Source organism: Eutrigla gurnardus (assembly GCF_963514095.1).
Source record: "Eutrigla gurnardus genome assembly, chromosome: 3".
NCBI lineage: Eukaryota > Metazoa > Chordata > Actinopteri > Perciformes > Triglidae > Eutrigla > Eutrigla gurnardus.
The window spans coordinates 8,979,853-8,992,045 of record NC_139917.1 but is presented as its reverse complement, the minus strand read 5'-3'; the positions used below and the strand labels follow the sequence as shown (position 1 = coordinate 8,992,045).

The 12,193-nt window shown below is 42.0% G+C and overlaps 1 protein-coding gene across 2 annotated transcripts in view; it reads right to left on the bottom strand.

Annotated features, from left to right (window-relative positions):
• The window catches only part of atf7ip (activating transcription factor 7 interacting protein), a 28,883-nt gene extending 23,011 nt beyond the window's left edge, over positions 1-5,872 (bottom strand). For both annotated transcript variants that reach the window (XM_084005308.1, XM_084005310.1), the window contains exon 1: positions 5,320-5,872. The gene's annotated coding sequence lies outside the window, so the exon portion shown is untranslated. The remainder of the gene's footprint in view (positions 1-5,319) is intronic.
• Positions 5,873-12,193: the final 6,321 nt, after the last annotated feature.

Sequence of the window (12,193 nt, the reverse complement as noted above, 5' to 3'; positions counted from 1 at the left end):
GTATTTGTGTGGATGTAGCCTCAAGGTGCGTTCACAACAAAAATGAAGCCAGTGTTTTGTGCAGGCCAATTGCATATAAAAACAATGCAAAGACACGAATGCACGCAAATCCGCACCGGGAGGCCCCTTGCAACGCAAATGGCACAAATCGCGTGGCACGAATGAGGATATTTTTTTATTGGCTCCCGAAATATTTCAACTTGATCGTAAAATTTGCATGCGACACTCTGACACAAAAGCCAATTAGCATTGAGACTCTAGTCCTGTAGGCACTGGGTCAGAAATGGAGACAAAACATATTGTAGCGGCCTGTGATCGCCCAGAGTTCTACGATAGAACCTCACATTAGAACAGAGACTGAACGAATGTTAAAGCAAACAACAAGGTAGCTACCATATTTAAGTCTATACTGCGTTATTTTAAGTGTTTATGCAGCAGTTACAGTATAAGCATAACCTACCTCCGACCAATCCGAACGCCATTCAGAAGCAAGTTGTTTGCTTATCATCTTGCAGACAGACCTAACAAACCATGACTTCTGACTTTTTACCGTCATTGTGCAGTTACTTCAGCATAATGTTTATCCGTTTATTGAAATTTTATCACAACCAAATTGTTTGATCCGGGCTCATACCACTGTAGTAAACCAGCCGATGTGTAGCTTGCTACTCACAGTGAATACAGCTCAATTAAATTCACCGAGCACCTCTGGGTGACGTTATGAACTCAGACAGGACGGCGTTTGATTACCCAGCGTATCTGGGACTTCACAGCATGCACAAAGCAGCAATATTGGGTATTCCAGCCATGATTGATGAAACATTGTTAGTGTCTACATGGAAGCAAAGCCCCCCTCCTCTCCCAGTACCAGTTTAAGGTGTGAACGCACCTTAAAGCCCTGATTATGCTTCCGCGTAGTGATAACGCAACGGCAACGCAACTGCCACGCAGTTGCTTGGAGACCGTGATGGTTCTGCGTTGGGTTTACGTGTCGAAATGCAATTCAATGCCACACCGGGAAAGGGCGCTATGGTTTTTGTAAAGACTGACCGAGACTCTTGGCGTATATCGTCGTAGCCTCGTTATAGCGTATTTGTTTATTTTCCGGCTTTAAACATCCACAATTTTTCAGAACTTGGTGTTTTATTTCTTTGTGCAAAAGCGAGAAGGTGCAAACAATAAAATGAGGTGCAAACAATAAAAGTAGCCTTTTAAAAGTTTAAATGGCGGTGTTTATGAGTGGAAACCGGATAGCGGTCTCCAGCGGATGTAGTTAGCGGACCAATCACAGCCGATGCCGCTGCGTTGGTGTTGCGTTGCTGTTGCGTCGCCTCGACGCGCGTCTAGGATTTTTGGGAGGCACACGTCAGGCCCTTGCGTTGACGTAAGGGGGGTCCGCAAGGACGTAAGGGGTCCGCAAGCCCCCTTGCGTTGTGTCGACGCGGAAGCATAATTCAGCCTTTAGAATGTATATGTGTTAGATTTTAAATCTTATTCTGTTGTTGAAGTTTTATTCACCATTGAGAGGATATGGTGCGCTCGCCTCTTCTCACAGTGGATCCATAATGCATTTTCTCATCATTTATTATATGTTACCGAATTCTGCTGCCTTTTTTAAATAGACCGACAGCAGATGTGTATCGAATTACAAGATGTTAACTTGTTAAATCCGTATATGCTGTATGTAACACATTATGCTGGATATTGATTTCATTATCCATGCAGTTTGCAGTTATTTGGAGGGAGTCTACTGATTGATGTTGAGGTTATCGTTGATTTATTTTTCTTATTATTACTCTTATACTGCAAGAGTGAAAGAATCACTTTTAAAGGACTGATCCAATATGAGAATGATCTCCTCAACAACCTAATAGGCTCATTTGCCGTGTTTTGTGGCTTATTAAACAGATTTATTCCCTTTATGCAAAAAAGGCAATAACGATATGGTAATTTAAGAGTGCTCTTGGTATGATGAACAAGAAGATGTGCATTTCTTTCTTTCTTCCTTCCTTCCTTCTGTGGCAATTCAGATATGTCAGACATAACATTGCTGTCATGAATTGGGCACTTGCACAGACTTGTGAGCGACATGTTAAATTCACATCTTATTAACATGTCATAAAGGAGCTAAATAGTGATACATAGGGTAATATTGCGCAGAAGGGATTGCCTTAGCGCTACAGAATTCAAGTGGTGGGCTCCCACGAATGAAGCAGAGGCACTGAAACATAATGCACACAGCAACGGGAATGGGAGGAGACGTGTATGCAAGCCATAACATGTATGTGAGACATCTACTCTTCTACTTCCTGCTCTCACTTGAACCTTAAACACGAAAAATTAAACAAAAATCACTTACATCTTCTAATGGGGCAAATATAACATTTGTGAGGAGGTTGATGACATGCCTGAATTGTCAATGTGTTTTATGTATTCACGTACGCACTAGTGCACTGCATAAAAAGCCCAAACAAAGTTAACATTTGCAGGGCCCCTCAAGATAAATAAATACAATAATAAATAGATACACCAGTATGTTGACCTAACTCATTTATTATAGCTATGTGTGAAATGCACAATACTGATTTAAAAGGAGCCAGCCTTTACTAATTATCACCATAACAATGACAAACATGGAGTATTTTGCAAATTATCATATTTCTTATCACTCTTATTTACAGCCTGAAGCAATGAACCTGGCTGTAACTGGTTGAAACTGGTTCTTGTGGACTTAAAAAACTTAAAAAGAGAAATGTGATGTATTTATTTTTCAATCGTCGGAATTAAGGATGCAGGATTGGAACCTGCCATCACTCCCGATAGACCAACGAATCAATGCTGTATGTAAATTTAGCTCAAATCTCTCTCTCTCTCTCTCTCTCTCTATATATATATATATATATATATATATATTCCGAAATATATGGACTGAGTTGACATTTTAATCAATACTTACATGTTGCTGGAAGCATTTCTATTTATATATTTATTACATTAGCCTACTTGAATTCACACAATGGATTTTGATTCATTATCATCTTGAAAGAGCATTGCTAAGTAAGTGTTTAACTTGCATTTCATACACAGTTTGGAATTCATAAATAAATAATATTACAGAAAGAGCCTTAATACCTGCAGTGACATGTTCACAGACCTTAGCGCACACTATAGCTCTCTCCTAGCAATAGGCTGATTTCTCAACCATGAAATGGGATAGTTTTTTAGACTTACTGATCCTCCAATAAATACAATCATTTTCTTTTTAACATCTAACAAAGATCTGATGCGACTCAGCTGCTATGAAAGGTATTATGCTCCCCTAAATACTGCTTTATGTGAGAACATTTTACATTGACATACATCTCATGTATGTGGTTGAATTCACTGACATGTATAACTGATAAATCTCATATAGTTGGGGTTTCTATGGGCCTCAACAGCTGCACAACACTGACTTACATTTGGCACCAAACCTGTACAAACCAGGGCAGCGAAAGGTGCCTCTGCCGGGCACTTAAAGTCATCTTTTGCATCAAATGAAGGACATTTGGAGTTCTCATTTTTAAACTAAAGACAGGAAGAACATCACATTTCCCTACATTCTCATTTTGTATACATTTGAATGTAGCTAGCCTGCAAATTGTTGTAGCAGTTTAGCAATCAACAGGAAATTATCATCTGTTGTATTGGATGAAAGATAAAAACAAATTTAGCCTCTTACCATTTACACGAAAGCTTTTGAAAAATGTAGGAGGAGCCTTTCAAAGCTGCTTCCTCTTCAGCAAAAAAAAAAAAAAAACACACACACACAATGAATTACAAGTGCACCATGTGAGTGCTGCCACTGGGTGAAGTGGGGGAGGTGAAACTCGAGACAGGGATGTACCATAAAGGTACCAGAAGGTATAAGCAAACCTGAAATAGCTCATTAGGTATGGAATTTAGTCCATTAAACAAAACATCATGAATATGGTGTAACAGTGTAATTCTGCAGACTGCCAAATTCCCCAAGCTGTGGCTGACTTATGGTTCTCAGGTTCATTGAGCAAACACTCAGTTGGTCACTTATCTGTACAACATTTAATCTACATCAAAAAAAGATGCAGATTTTGGTCTGTTTTGGAAACGCACAGGCCAGGGCAAAGAGGAAAAACAGCTAAAGTCTTCTATTACCATTGGCATTAAGCCCCACCCACATCCTAGGACAGTGTGGTGCATGGAAAATTACTGGGCTGTACCACTTTAGACCAAGTGGGGGGGTTTACTGCACCCTGTATTTAATGCACCAGTTTCCTCTTCACTTTAGCCCATTTTTCTGTTCTGCGCTATTTGGGCCTTGATGTAGTGTTGATTTTCAATTTCGGTATACTCTCTTAGAATCTGTATTAAATTATAGGAGGCTTTAGAACTCTTAATTAAAGCTCTACCAAGGACAATAGTTAGAATTGACGAAGATAAAAATGTTTTTACCCACAATACTTGTCTCAAAGCAGACAACTTTACATCAAAATATGTGTTCATTTTTGCCCCTCCTTTAAAGTGTCACCTCTGGAGTGTGCTGCATGTGCTTGCTGCTTGCTTTAGCACCAAAACACATACCATGTCACTTCAGCGCAAATGTATATTTGCAGTCACTAAATGGGGAAATCACTTTATTACATTAAAAAGCAGTTTGATTACTTGAATGCGACTATGGGCAACACAAGTGTTGTGAGGGTGACTCACACTTGAAAGTGAACTGCAATGGGAATATGTTTGTGTACAAGCCTTCTTTAAGTTACCACAGCTCAGCGGCAAGAATAGTGTCATACGTTAAAAGTAGCTATGTGCAAAAGAGTAAATTTTTTAGATAAAAAACAAGATGTTTAATGTAATCAGAATTCAATAATATTAGGAAAACAACTTACGTAATTGCACAACTCGTGACACTGCTTTCACAAAAGTGAAACCTGTAAAGTGTCACTAATAACGTTTGTAAAAACAAACAAACGAAAAAAAAACAATAAAAACCTACATGTTTTGCCATTAAAGAAAAACACATTGCCATTATTGCCAACATCACTGATTTTGCCTATTATCCATGTAGCTAGCATCTAAGCTAGTTATTGCTCCTTTCAACACCCGCTACGCTCCCAACCAATATAGCTCATAGTCAAATGTGCCAACCATGTATCAATAACAGGGGGGAAATGTAATTAATCACCAAATGTTTATATTCATAAGTCCTAGTTCCAAGAAGCATGTTATCTATTTACTTTGAATGTGAAAGGTAAGTGAGAGCTGCTTGGCTAGCATGCTAGTTGCAGTACCACGACTCACCGTCTCCTCGCGTTGCCGCGCAATGTTCCCACGATTTCGGTAGTCTGCTGCCGACGGTCTCCTCTTTCCGCCGCGGTCGAAATCGTCCGGAAGCCTGTCGCGTAAGTTACCACCCGTTGGGGTCGGGATGCGTATCAGTCCGCCGGTTTCAGTACTAACCGGGGAAACTAGCGAGGTGTGCCACAACAACGGGGTAGTTGTGCCTTCGCGGTCTCGGCTGACTGCTCTGCCCCTTTCGCTTACAGATAGACTCCTCCTCCTTTTTCGTGCACCGAAAAAAAAAAATCCGTACGGAACGATTGGTCGACGGATTCGATGCGTTGACCAAACGTTGCGGTCTGAACGACGGTTTAAGCTCTACTTGAGGTGTTGAAGTCTGTAGCTAAAGCCGGTAAGGTAGGTATGAACAGCTCCGGGACGTAATCGGTTGTGTGGAGGGTCTGGGAGGAGGGACACGAGTGGGGGGGTCAGAGCGGCGGCGCCACTGCTTCGAGTAAACTGCAGTGGGGTTTCAAACCAGCTCACGGAGCCGACGGTTGGAGCGAGGGACAACAGGGGAGCAGAACATTAGCATGGAGAGGGAGGGGTTTGGGACACGCGCACGAGGACGGAAAGAAAGTGCGGGGCCGAGGGGGAGGGGTCACATGATGGAGGAGGAGTCAGTTGAACGTCTGTCTGAAAAAATTGTCTGTACACTTAAAAAACAACAGGCAAGTGTGATTGTAGTTTATACATCCTAGTGGTGTAGGTGTGTTTTAGTTTAGGTTTACTGTGTGTGTTTCTGCAGCTTCACAGTCACTTTGAGTGATTTACGCTTGAATTCTGATTTTGTTAAAATGGCACACATGACACAAGTAAACAGTCCAAATCTGGGATATAGGAAGAATACTAACCCAGCTTGTGACAGGAAATGGGCTACAAATAATGTTTTTTATATAATTGCTTTTTTTGCACCATGATTTTATGAGATTTCACAACCAAACAAAAAGAAAAAGACACCTTTTTATATTCAGCTTAAAAAAAAGAAGTCAGATCCATTACATTAACATCTGTAGTTTCCAGCTGTCTCCTGATAGTATACAGCACAGTCAGCCATTTTGTTGACTCATGTATGAAACGTGTCATTCCCCAGGAGGCCAGCAGAGGGCGGTTGATAGAGAGGTAGCAACCATAAGCGTTGAATGTTCCTGTCCTCATAGATAAATCCTTGCTCCTTTATATTCTGTGTCATAGCTAACCCCCTCGCAGGTTGTATATCCTCATACTCCAAAGTCTATGTGATTTTGTGGTAGCTGTTTTCTTCCTGACCCCGTGCTGTTCTCTCACACACTCAAGGTCAGCAGTGCTTGGATAAAAGAGGCAACCCTTGAGGTTACAGGAGTCTCTTTTGTCATTTACACCGGAACAAATCCAGTTAGGCTACACTGTCCCATTGACACGGAAGTATAAAAAATGTTCTCCAATTTGACAAAGATCTTGTGTTAAGGGAACACTGTATGCTGACCACATGCAGCACACAAAGCTAGATTAGAAACCGCAGCACAAGATGGCAAGCAAACAAGTCAGCACAGGCAGTCGCAATGGTTGAAGAATTAGTTTGGGCATTTACGCACAAAAGAGGGTGTTCATATATTTGGTGAAGCACGAAATGGAGCGTTTTTATGTGCATTTGTAAATGTAACATGCATGTGTGGTAAGCAGAGGACCAGATGAGCTACGTACGCTCCTTTTTTCGTTGTTTCCTTTATTTGACAGTTTACGATAGATTCGGGCAGGGTTACGTTTTACGTAGCATCTGCTTGTTGTTGTCGGCCCACACTGTTTTATTTGTGGGAGAAAAAAGAAAATGGGATTAAGAATGAGGATAAACTGCACTAAACAAATTTGCCATGCTAGACAGACAGCCAACAGACAGACTGACTTTAACCCCAATTCAACCTGATGAATCAGCCAAAAGGCCACTGATGAGGATCAGACTAGTGGCAGAAGAGACAGATGCACCATAAAAACTAACGGCCGACACAAGCCAGACACTCAGGGGGGAGGGGGTTCTCGATTTGGTCCCTCCTTGAGCCTCGATCTTCCGGCTTGTGACCCGGAAATTGATCTCGGTGTTCCATCTCGAAGGATGTCCCAATTCCTTAAACCCTTCTCCAGGAACGAGGAGGGTTGCCCTAGGAGTTATATGGCGTGACACGCAGCAGCTGTAGTTATTTACGATGATCAAATGCAACTTCACATTTTCTGCCCTTCACCGTTTCTGTAGCGCTTCGTAAGGCGCGGTACTTTTTTATATCAGGCTACATCCAATTAAACCACTAAAATAATGTTTTCATGCGTAAACAGTTGCTGATGGCAAATTATTATTATATCAATTAAAATATTGCGTTCAACACAAATTTGCTGTATTGCATGTTGCGTACATAATATATATCGCTCAGTTCATACTTTATTTGCATATTATCTTTCATATAAACATTTGTAGTGCTTCACAGAATAAAATAAATAAACAGCTACACAAGCACATAATATGTGTGTATGTGAAATAAAAATGTATGACACCTGTACATTTTTGCCACTTCGTGACTTGAGTTCAAATTAAACATAAGTTGTCATGAACACTTTTTGCTCATCTGACAGAGCTCATAAAACACAGCGGTACAGCGAAAGCAGGAACAGCCGATGCAGCTGTGTCATGGGTCATATTTAATTGGCGCCCCTTTAAAATGACGGCTCTCATCCTTCGCCCACATCTTGGCGGCGCCAGGAGAGGAGGTGAGGAAAGGAATCAAGGATGCACGAGATGGGCAATGACAAAAGCCCTTTGTTGTCTCAAAGCCTTAAGACTCTCAGTTCCCCATCAGGGCAGCTGAGGGCGCAATAGTTCAAAATAACAACCGGACATTAAATTGAACAATAACAGCGTTGGGATGAAATACAGCTAATAAAGCGAAATCGTTCTACAAATGTTGTCTGACTCATTTTGAGCGGGACAGCACCTGACTCTGCTGCATGGCGATAAAATAGCTGCAGAAAGGTGAGATGAGGTGAGAGCAGTTATTAGACACCAAAGTCACATTAGCTCTGCCCGCTAACATACTGACTGACCGTGAATGGGCTGCATACATATGCAATAAATTTAGCAATTTACAGATTTATCTCCATGTAGCTTTTTAAAATTCCATTACAATAAAGACCATACCATTCTTTGAATCTTTGCATATAAGTGCAACACACATGTTGGATCCTCCATATTGAAGAGGTTGTGAAAAAAGGCTTCTACAGAACGACACTTCTGTAAACTGATAGAATAACTAAGTTTCTAAAGGCAAGATACAAACAATCCAATACAGAAAAACTGATGTCTGCAAATCCATTCTGTCCTGTTATCCAGCGTTAAACCGACTGCATGGTCACTGAACTCTTCCTGCTTCACGTTGTCAACCCACAACGGTGAACACAACAGCTGCTCATAGCTCACGAGCATACGCCAACGTTTTCGGTTGTTCCGCATCCTCTGCACGCCATGCACCTGCTTATTACCACTGTCTGTTTAAATCACAGCCTCACTGATGCACATGTGAATAAACCACTTTGTTACTCTACCCGCCAATTAACATGTCTGGGGGGATGTTTTGAGTCTGAAGTTGATCGGTCACTGAACTATGTCGCTATAAACCGACCAGGTTATCATCATGATGTTGGTCAAAACGCATACAAGGTACAAGGTTCAGTTATTATCATTGTACAACAGGGTTGCATAAGGAAATGCTGTTTGTCATCTCATTTTGGCCCAGACCTATATATAACAATGGACAACAACATTGAATGTCTATAAGCCAGGCTGTTCTGTAAATTGTTAACAATAATTAGCAGTGAGATGATGCAAATACGTTGGAATAAATATTGAATGGCGAAACAAAATTGGTGGTAATTTACAGTATATTCGATATTTACAGCAGCTTATATTTATATTTGGCTTACAAGTTACAAAAAAACTATAGAATATAAAGTGTCATGTAAATGTTCATCAAAGTGACGGCCTGTGTGAAGAAACGCTTTCTGTCTCTGGTTGTTTTGGCGTACGGAGTTCTGTAGCGCATACCAGAAGAGAGACGTTGAAACAGGTTTTGCAGTTTACATCCTGTTTGGTGGTCGATCCAAACCACACGGTGACGGATCTGCAGAGATAGGACTGGATTATTCCATTGTGGAATTGTATCAGCCGCTCCGGGTGAAGGTTTAACTTTGTGAGGTGGGGCAGAAAGTACATCCTCTGCTGGGCCTTTTTCCTGATGGTGTCTATTTTGGACATCCACATGAGGAGATGGTGGATCCCAGAACCAGAAGACTTACACAGCAGACACTGTTGTTCAGGATGGTGGTGAGGATCCCCCTGAACTCCAGTCATCTCCACAGTATCCTGTATCCAGACTCCTCACCGTCCCGAATGAGGCTGTTGTGCTGTCTGCAAATTTTAGGAATTTAACAGTCAGATCTCCTGAGGTGCAGCGTGGTGTACAGGAAGAAAAACAGTGGGGAGATCACACATCCCTGGGGGGCACCAATGCTGTTGGTGTAGGTGCTGGATGTGATTTTTTCCCCGGCCTCAATGACAGGTGGGGTCGGGCTAGTGAGTTGGGAAAGTTTAAGGTGAAGGATGATTGTGTAAAACGGTTAGCTGAAGTCCACAAACTCATCTGACCTGACCTGTTTGCCTGTGTGCAGCACAGCAAATAAGTCACACCTACATTGCAAAGTAAATGTGACAGTGTATGTGTTTCAGTAAGTGTTGAGTTATTTGCCGACAGTGGCTCTGTCCCTCCCCCGCAGGGAGAGAGAGCACCTTGAGCAATAATTCCACCACCCAGAACCGCAAGCTACCATCCCACTCGGCCTGAGGAAATACGCCTGGCGAGGGCCAGGCAGCAGGAGAGAGGTCCCAAACTGAGCAGCCATCCCTGATCCACCAAGTGGGGCGAAAGCACACTGCTGTAAAGGAAAAGGGTGTGCTGGATTTATACCACAAGTCAAAATGAGAGCATCATTAAGAAATGGAACTTAGGGGGCGCCGGATAGCTCAGTGGTAGAGTTGGCGCCAATGTACCGTGTAGTCCTCACTGCAACGCCCCCGGGTTTGAATCTGGCTGGGGGCCATTTCTGCATGTCATCGCCATCTCTCATGCTCCCATAAATAAAATCAAAAGGCCAAAATATAACTGAAAAAAAAGGAAATGGAACCTAGCACAATAATTGTTTCGTTGGAAGCCAAAATATCAACTGTATCTGAAATTTGATTAATCGCCCAGTTCTAGGTCCTGTGATGTCCTTCAGGTGGGTCAACACCAGATTCTCAAAGGATTTCATGCCCACAGATGTCATGGTGACGGGCCTGTAGTCGTATAATCCTGTGTTGGAAGGTTTCTCAGGGAAGGGATGATTGTGGAGCCTTTGGAGCAAGAGGGGACTTCACACAGCTCGAGTTGAAGATCTGCAAGATGAGGGCCAGCTGGTCAGCATAGATTTTCAGGCAGGAGGGTGATACGATGAATCTGTCAGCTGCATGTGAAAGAGCTGATGCTCATCATCCCTGTCAGAGGGGAGGGGTGAGGGGGTGGCACGGGAGTGGTTGTTTGATGTCAGAGTGGATGAGGGGTGTGAACGTGTGTTTCTCAAACCTGCAGTAACATCAGGTCATCGTAATTCTCCACAGTTGGGGGGGGGGGGGTCTCCCGTAGCTGGTGAGGTCCACGCTAACATAGTAATATTGTCAGAGAAATATTGACCAGTCATGGTGTACTTTGGTGTACAAAGTGTATGTCAATTTTTTTTCAACAATATTGTAATTGATGTTTAATGTATTAAGTCTCGAGTTCCAATGAGGAATAGGAACAGAAAAAAATGCCCAGATGTCCTTAGTCTAGTGACATCTAGAGGCAGTGGTGGGCATTTATGAGTGAGGCACAATGATGACGGTGAAGATAATATAACAATTTTTTGCAAGCTGATTTTATGATTTTACTCTATTTTAATTTTTTAATGTAAAGATGCCGCCCGGTCAGTTCTTGGCAGTTGAAGAGAAAAACAGCCACTTTCTCCAAGTATTTTTTCTCTCTTGCTTTTTCTCAGTGACACAAACACTTGTATGTGCAGTATCTGTGAAAGAATGATTCCGTTGGCATACAATGACATACAACACTTTGTTGTTAGCTATGTGCATCTGGTTTTCCAAATTCTACAGCACTGGTTCTCCAGCCTACTCCCTTGCTGCAGAGACTGCAGAGACACTAATCAGTGTGGGACTGAGAAGACAAGAGGCTGACCCAGCCATAGAAACAATACATTTTAATGATGTATGTCTGTGAAACTGACTAAAAAAAAGCACAGCCATAGGGAGGATGACTTTGAATGAAAATTGCTCACCTCATCCTGTTGGATGACCACACACAGAGAAGTGGCTCATGCCGGTGGTTTAACATTGTATATACATTATAGACTACAAGCAGTAAAAACAAAAATTGAGTGATAATACATGCAATTTCTTACTGAAACTGCTTAATACATTGATCATTGATTATGCATTAACACAGAAAATATATAAAAGTCTAGACACATTAAATGGATACAGACAGTTAAAAGACAAGTGAAGAAACACATTGCGAGTGTTTCCTCTTCAGCATATGTGTGTGCGTGTGTGCATGTGTGTTTGTGTGTGCAGGGAGAGGGGGAAAAGATGAGCACAGGAGAAAGAGAAGGTATATTTACACAAAGATTCCGCTGTAATCACGGAAAGAACAGCCCTCGATATGCCGCGATTGCACCCATTTAGGAAAAGACTTTGGTTTGCAGCGTAACGCCACAAGGTTGTCTCCCT